Source organism: Cavia porcellus, unplaced genomic scaffold, assembly GCF_034190915.1.
Source record: "Cavia porcellus strain 051 isolate PalLab524CR breed Dunkin Hartley unplaced genomic scaffold, mCavPor4.1 scaffold_81, whole genome shotgun sequence".
Classification (NCBI taxonomy): domain Eukaryota; kingdom Metazoa; phylum Chordata; class Mammalia; order Rodentia; family Caviidae; genus Cavia; species Cavia porcellus.
In genome coordinates, this window is record NW_026947564.1 from 932,911 (window position 1) to 941,391 (window position 8,481).

Consider the following 8,481-nt stretch of genomic DNA (forward strand, 5'->3'; position numbering starts at 1 on the left):
ATGCTGGAGATTTCTTTTGACATGCAGAAACTTTTTAATAAGAAGTGGTCCCAGTTATTGATTCTGGGAAGTATTTCCCATGCGGTTTGAGTCCTGTTCATGAATTCTTTATCTACTCCTATGTCTCCAAGGTTTCTACCTATTTTGTCTTCCAATAGATTTAGTGTTTCTGTTTTAATATTCAGATCTTTGACCCATTTAGATTTTAATTTAGTACATGGTGATAGACATGGGTCTAGCTTTAGTTTTTGGCAAACGGAGAGCCAGTTTTTCAGCACCATTTATTAAAGAGACTGTCGTTCTTCCAGTGAACCTGCTTGGCTCCTTTATCAAAAATAAGGTGGTTGAGTGTGTTCGTAGTTGTGGTTGTATCTTCTAATCTATTCCACTGATCTTCAGCTCTGTTTTGATTCCAATACCATGTTGGTTTTACTACTGTTGCTTTGTAGTATAACTTCAAGTCAGGGATTGTGATGCCTCCTGCTTTGTCTTTGCTGCTTAGAATTGCCTTTGCGATTCTAGGTCTCTTCTGGTTCCAGATGAAATTTAGGAGTGATTTCTCTAGATCTATAAGGTATGTTGATGGTATTTCTATTGGGATTGCATTGAATCTGTATAACAGTTTTGGGAGAATGGCCATTTTCACAATGTTTTTTCTTCCTATCCATGAGCAAGGGATGTCTTTCCATTGGATTAGGATTAGTGTTAGGGTTACGGTTAGGTTTAGCTGTTAGGTGTTAGGGAAAAGGTTAGTGTTAGGCTTCAGGTTACGGTTAGGTTTAGGGTTACGATGAGGTTAGCGTTAGTGTTAGGGTTAGGATTAGGGTTTGGGGTAGCATTTGCTTTAGATTTAGGGTTAGTTTTAGGGTTAGGTTTAGGTTTAGGGGTTAGGTTTTAGGGATAGGTTTATAGTTAGGGTTAGGGTTAGGTTTAAAATTTTGGTTAGTGTTAGCATTTAGGGTTAGGGTTAGGATTAGGGTTAGAGATTATGGTTACTGTTATGGTTAGTTTTTGGGTAAGTTCGAGGTTTAGAGTTAGTGTTACGTTTAGGATTAGTGTTAGGGCTTAAGGTTAGGGGTTTGGCTTAGCGTTATCCTTACGGTTCGGTTTTAGGTTTAGGGGGTTAGCGTTATGTTTAGGGCTAGGGATAGGGTTAGGTTTAGTGTTAGTGTTAGTGCTACGGTTAGGGTTAGGGTTATGATTAGGGTTAGAGTTTATGGTTACTGTTAGGGTTATTGTTAGGGTTAGTGTTATGGTTAGGGTAAGAGGTTAGGCTTAGTTTTAGGGTTAGGGTTATTGTTTGGTTTTAGGTTAGGGTTAGGGTTAGAAGTTAGGGTAAGTGCTAGCGTTAGGCTTAGGGTTAGGGCTAGTATTAGGTTTAGGATTAGGGTTTAGTGTTAGTGTTAGGGTTAGGATTAGGTTTAGGGTTATGGCTAGGCTTTGGTTTAGGGTTAGGATTAGGGTTACAATTAGGTTTAGAGTTAGTCTTAGGGTAGGTTTAGGGTTTAGTGTTAGGTTTAGTGTTAGTTTTAGGTTTAGCATTAGGATTAGGGGTTATGGGTTAGGGATAGGGTTAATGTTAGGGGAGGTTTAACGTTAGGGTTAGGATTAGGGTTATGATTAATGTTAGAGTTATGATTAAGCTTAGGGTTAGGAGTTAGGTGTGAGGGAGAGGGTTAGGGTTAGTCTTAGTGTTATGGTTATGGTTAGGATTAGGGTTATGATTAGTTTTAGGTTTAGAGTTAGGGTTAGGGTAAGTGTTAGGTTTAGTGTTAGTTTAAAGTTAGGGTTAGTGTTAGGGTTAGGGGTTAGGTGTTAGCAATAGGGTTAGGGTTAGCGTTATGTTTAGTGTTAGTTTTAGGTTTAGATTTAGCATTAGGTTTAGGGGTTAGGTGTTAGTGATAGGGTTAGGGTTACTCTTAGGGTTAAGTTTACAGTTAGGTTTAGGGTTAAGGATAGTGTTAAGTTTAGGGTTAGGGTTTTTGTTTAGGGTTTGTGTTAGGGTTAGCGTTATGGTTAGGGTTACATTTAGGCTTCAGGTTACTGTTAGGGTTAGAGTTACATTAAGTTTAGGGTTAGGGTTAGGGTTAGGGTTAGGTTTAGGTTTAGGGTTAGGGTTATATGTCAGGGATAGGTTTAGGTTTAGCGTTAGTGTTACGGTTAGAGTTTATGGTTAGGGTCGGGGTTAGGGTTAGCGGTTAGCGTTAGTTTTGGGTTAGGGTTAGGGTTAAAGCTTAGGTTTAGGATTTGGGTTAGTGTTAGGGTTATGGTTATGGTTTTTGTTAGTGTTAGGCTTAGGGTTAGTGTTGGGTTTGGGTTAAGAGGTTAAGAGGTTATTGTTAGAGGTTAGCTTTAGGTTTAGTGATAGAGTTTGGGGTTAGGGTGAGGGTAAAGGTGAGGCTTAGAAGTTATTGTTAGGGTTAGGGTTAGAGTTAGGGTTAAATCTTAGGTTTAGGGTTAGGGTTAGCATTAGGGTTAGGGATAAGGTAAGGGTTAAGGTAAGGGTTAGTCGTTAGGTGTAGGGTTAGGTTTACAGCTAGGGTTTCTTTTAGGTTAAAGGTTAATCTTAGGGTTAGGGTTAGGGTTACCATTAGTGTTAGGATTAGCGTTAGGTTTAAAGTTAGGTTTAGGTTAGGGTTAGGTTTAGGTTTAGCGTTAGATATAGGTTTATGGCTAGTCTTTTTTATGGTAAGTGTTTTGGTTACGATTAGGTTACGGTTAGGGTTTGCTTTAGGTTTAGGGTTAGGATTTGGACTAGGATTAGAGTTACATTCACGGTTAGGTTTAGGGGTTAGGGGTTAGGGGTTAGTGAAAGGGTTAGAGTTAGGCTTCTGGTTACGGTTAGGATTAGGGTTCTGATGAGAATAACGTTAGTGTTAAGGTTAGGGTTAGGGGTAGGTGTAGCATCTGTGTTAGATTTAGGGTTAGTTTTAGGGTTATGGTTAGGGATAGGTTTAGGGGTTAGGTTTTAGGGATAGAGTTATAGTTAGGGTTAGGTTTAGTGTTAGGTTTAGGTTTAGGGTTAAAGTTATGGATAGTGTGAGCATTTAGGGTTAGGGTTAGGGTTAGGGTTAGGGTTAGGGTTAGGGTAAGGTTGAGGTTTAGCGTTAAAGTTAGGATTAGTGTTAGGGCTTAAGGTTAGGGGATAAGCTTAGGTTTATGGCTTAGGGTTAGGTGTTAGGTTTAGGGGTTAGCCTTATGGTTAGGGTTAGGGTTAGGTTTAGGGTTAGTGTTAGGGTTAGGTTTAGGGTTACGGTTGGGCTTAGGATTGCGATTAGGGTTAGAGATTATGGTTACAGTTAGGGTTATGTTTAGGGTTAGTGTTAGGGTTAGGGAAAGAGGTTACGTTTAGTGTTAGGGTTAGTGTTAGGTTTAGGATTAGGGTTAGGGTTAGGCTTAGCATTAGTGTTTAGGGTTATGGTTAGGGTTAGTGTTTGGTATTACAGTCCGTGTTACGGTTGGTTTAAGGGGTAGGGTTATGGTTAGTGTTAGGATTATTGTTAGGTTTAGGGTTATTTTTAGTTTTAGGGTTATGGTAGGTTTAGGGTTAAGGTTAGGGTTAGAGGTTCGGTTTAGAGTTATGGTTAGCCTTAGCGTTATGGTTAGGATTAGGGTTTGGTGTCAGGGTTAGGGTTAGAGTTAGGGTTAGGAGTAAGGTTACGCTTAGTGTTAGGGTTGTGGATAGGTTTAGGATTAGGTTTAGGGTTAGTATTAGCGGTCAGTTTTAAGTGTTAGGGTTATGGTTATGGTTAGCCTTAGGGTTAGTGTTATGGTTAGGTTTAGGGTTATGGTGAGGGTTACAGTTAGGGTTAGCATTAGAATTAGGGTTAGGAATTTCGGTTAGGGTTAGGGTTAGCTTTAGGGTTATGGTTAGGTTTATGGTTACAGTTATGGGTTAGGGTTTGGGTTAGGATTAGGGTTAGTGCTAGTGTTAGGGTTAGGGGTTAGTGTTAGGGTTAAGGTTAGGTTTAGGGTTAGGGTTATTGCTAGAGGTTTAGGGTTATGGTTATGGTTAGGGTTACCATTAATTTTAGGGTTACCGTTAGAGTTAGGGTTAAGGTTAGGTTGAGGGTTAGAGTTAGGGTTAGGGATTTGGTTTAGGGTTAAGTTTAGGGTTAGGGATAGGGTTAGGGGTTTGTGTTGGTGATATTGTTAGTGTTAGGTTTATGGGTAGGGTTAGTGTTCTGGATTAGGGTTAGGGCTAGTGTTATGGTTAGAGTTAGGGATAGAATTAGTGTTAGGTTTAGATTTATGGATTAGGTTTAGGTTGAAGGTTATTAGGGTTAGAGTTAGGGTTAGGCTTAGGCTTAGCATTAGGGATAGGGTTAGGTTTAGTTTTAGGGTTAGGGTTTGTGTTAGGGTTATGGTTAGGCTTTAGGGTTAGAGTTAGGATTAGGTTTCGGGTTCAGGTTACGGATGGGGGTTAGTGTTAGGGTTAGGGTTAGTGTTAGAAATAGAGTTAGCTTTAGGGTTAGTTGATTAGGGTGAGAGTTAGGCTTACCATTAGGGTTAGGTTTAGGATTAGGTTTATAATTATAGGTTAGGGATATGGTTATGATTAGGGTGAGGGTTCATGTTAGGGTTATGGTTAGGGTTAGCATGACCGTTAGGGTGAAGTTTAGGGTCACAGTTTGGGTTAGGGTTAGATGGTTAGGGTTAGGGTTATGGTTAGATTTAGGCTTTGGGTTAATGTTACGGTTATGGTAGGGTTAGGGTTAGAGGTTCGGGTTAGAGTTAGGTTTAGGCTTGGGATTATGGTTAGCATTATGATTAGCGGTTAGTTTTATGGATAGTGGAAGTGTTAGGATTAGTGTTATGGTTAGTGTTAAGGTTATGCTTAGGTTTAGGGTTAGTGGTAGAGTTAGGGATAGGTTTCGGGTTAGAGGTGCACATTAGGTTTAGGGTTAGCATTACAGTTAGGTTTAGAGTTAGAGTTAGGGTTAGGATTAGAGTTAGATCTCATGGTTAGGTGTTAGAGTTAGGGTTTAGGGTTAGGTTTAATGTTAGGGTTATTGTTAGGTTTAGGTGTTAGGGTTAGGCTTAGGGTTAGAGTTAGGTTTAGTGTTAGAGTTAGGGTTAGGGTTAGAGTTAGGGTTAGGGTTAGTGTTAGGGTTAGGGATAGGGATCAGGGTTAGGGTAAGGGTTAGGGTTAGCATTACTGTTAGGGTTAGACTTAGGGTTAGGGATAGGGATTAGGGTTAGGGTAAGTGTTAGGGTTAAGTTTAGGGATAGCTTTTGGGTTAGATGATAGGGTTAGGATTATTGGTAGGGTTAGATTTACAGTTAGGGTTAGAGGTTAGGGTTAGTGTTAGGGTTAGTGTTTAAGGTTAGGTGTCAGAGTTGGGGTTAGGTTTATGGTTAAGTTTAAGATTAGGGTTAGAGTTAGGGTTAGTGTTAGGGTAAGGGTTAGGGCTGTGTTAGATGTTTAATGTCAGGGTTATTGTTAGGGTTAGAGTTGCGCGTTAGAGTTAGTGTTATGGTTAGTGTTGTGGTTATGTTTAGGTTAAGGGGTTACAGTCAGGGTTACGGTTTGTGTTAAGGTTAGGGTTAGGGTTATGGTTAGGTTTAGAGTTAGGGTGAGAGTTTGGATTAGACATTAGGGTTAGGGTTAGGGTTATGATTAGTCTTAGGGTTAAGTTTAGGTTTAGAGTTAAGTTTACGGTTATATATTAGGGTTAGGGTTCAGGTTACTTTAGAGTTAGTGTTATGGTTAGCGACAGAGAGTTACGGTTAGGGTCAGGGTTAGGGTCACGGTCAGGGTTAGGGTTAGCATTAGCTTTCGGTTTAGGGTTAGATGTTAGGGTTAGGGTTAGGGTTAGTGATAGGGTTATCGTTAGAGTTAAGGTTTAGGTTAAGGGTTAGGGCAAGTGTTAGGTTTAATGTTAGAGTTACAGTTATGTTTAGGGTTAGGGTTAGGGTTAGGGTTCGGTTTAGAGTTTAGGGTAAGGTTAGGGTTAGGGTTAGGGATTGGTTTATGGTTAGGGTTTGGGTTATGGTTAGGTTTAGGGTTTGGTTTAGTGTTCAGGTTAGAGGATAGGGTTAGGGTTATGGTTAGGGTTACAGTTAGGGATAGAGGTTATGTTTAGTGCTAGTTTTTCTTGTTAGAGCAGGGTTAGGGTTCAGATTAGGGTTAGGACATGTGTTATGGTTAATGTTAGGGTTCAGGTCAGAGTTTAGGGTGAGGGTTACGTTTAGGGTTAGAGGTTAAGTTTGGGGTTAGGTTTAGGATTAGGTTTAGGTTTAGAGTTAAGGTTACGGTTAGGGTTAGAGATAGATTTACGGTTACGGTTATAGTTAGTTTAAGGTGCATGTTTAGGTTTAGGGTTACGTTTAGTGTTAGTCTTAGGGTTATGGTTAGAGTTGAGCATTAGGTTTAAGGTTAGATTTTATGGTTATGTTAGGGTTAGGGTTAGGCTTACAGGTTAGGGTTAGGGTTAGGTTTAGAATTAAAGCTAAGTTTTAGGGTTACGGTTGGTGTTCGGGTTAGGGTTAGAAGTTGGTTTAGGGTTTGGGCTAGTTTTAGGGTAAGTTTTAGTGTTAGGTTTATGGTTAGGGTTTGGGTTTAGGTGATAGGAATAGTGTTAGGCTTAGGGTTAGGGTTAGGGTTAGCTTTACGGTTAGGGTTAGGGATAGTGTTAGGATTAGGGTTAGGGTTAATTTAGGGTGAGTGTTAGTGTTAGGGTTAGTGTTTGAGTAGGGTTAGGGTTATGGTTAGAGTTTTGCGTTAGGGTTAGTGATAGAGTTTGGGGTTAGTGTTAGGGTTAGTGTTAGGCTTAGAGGTTATGGTTAGATTTAAGGTTAGGGTTAGGATTAAAGCTTTGGCTTATGGTTAGGGTTACGGTTAACGTTAGGGATAGGTTAAGGATTACGATTAGGTTTAGTTGTTAGGTTTAGTGTTAGGGGTAGTGTTAGGTTTAGTGGTTAATGTTAGGGTTAGTGTTAGTATTAGTGTTAGGGTTAGGTTTAGAATTAGGTTTAGTGTTAGGTTAGCGTTAAGGTTAGGGTTAGGGTTAGTGTAATGTTTAGGTTTAGCATTTAGTGTTAGGATTAGTGTTATGGTTAGGGGTAGGTATAGGTTGAGGTTTAGTGTTAAGCGTTGGGTTAGGGTTAGAAGTTACGTTTAGTGTTAGGTTTGGGTTAGGATTAGGGATCGGTTTAGGGTTAGGGTTAGTGTTAGAATTTATGGTTAATGTTAGGGTTAGGGTTAGTATTATGGTTAGAGATATGGGTTAGGGTTAGTTTTAGGATTAGGGTTATGCTACTGTTAAGGTTAGTGTTAGGGTTAGGTATTACTGTCAATGTTAGGTTTAGTTTAAGGGTTAGCGTTAGGGTTATGGTTAGAGTTTAGCGTTAGGGTTAGGGAGTAATGTTAGGTTTAAGGTTATGGTTATGGTTAGGGTTAGGGTTAGGATTCGGGTTAGGGTTAGGATTAGAAGTTATGGTTATGGTTAGGGTTAGGGGTAGGTTTAGTGTTAGTTTTAGGGTTAGGTTTAGGTTTAGGGTTGGGGTTAGGTGTTAGGGATAGGGTTAGAGTTAGGGTTAGGTTTTCAGTTAGGTTTATGGTTAGGAATTGTGTTAGGTTTAGGGTTAGGGTTAGGGTTAGCATTAGGGTTAATATTAGGGTTAGGGTTAAGGTTAGAGTTAGGGTTAGGTTTAGGTTTAGGGTTAGGGTTAGTGTTAGGGTTAGCAGTTGGTTTAGTGTTAGAGTTAGGGTTAGGGTTAGAGTTAGAGTTAGGGTTAGGATTAGGTATTAGGTTTAATGTTAGTGTTAGGGTTAGTGTTACAGTTAGACTTTAGGGTTAGTGTTAAGGTTAGGGTTAGTTTTAAGGTTAGGTTTAGGTTTAGGCTTAGGGTTAAGGTTAGGTTTAGGGTTAGTGTTAGTGTTAGTGTTAGGTCTAGGGTTAGGTGTTAGGTGTTAGGGAGAGGGTTAGTGTAGGCTTTGCGTTACAGTTGGGTTTAGGGTTACTATGAGGTTTAGACTTAAGTTTAAGTTTAGGTTTAGGGTTAGGTTTAGGTTTAGTGTTAGGGTTATGGTTAGTGTTAGGTTTAGGTGTACTGTTTAGGGTAAGGATTAAGTTTAGGGTTAGGGTTAGGTTAAGAGTTAGGGTTAGGTCGAGGTTTAGATTTAGGGCTAGGGTTAGGGTTAGAAGTTAGTTTTAGGGTTAGTGTTAGGGTTAGGGTTAGGTTTAGGGTTAGAGGTTAGTGTTAATTTTAGGGTTAGGGTTAGGTGTTAGTTGTTAGTGAGACGGTTATGGTTAGGCTTCTGGTTACGGTTAGTTTTAAGGTTACGATTAGGTTTAGGGTCATGGTTAGGGTTTGTTTTATGGTTAGGGTTAGGGTTAGGGCTAGGGTTAGGTGTTAGTGATAGAGTTAGCATTAGGGTTAGGGTTAGGATTAGTGTTAGGTTAGGTTTAGGATTAGGGATAGTGTTAGGTTTAGGCTTAGTGTTAGGGTTAGCGATAGGATACGAGTTAGGCTTAG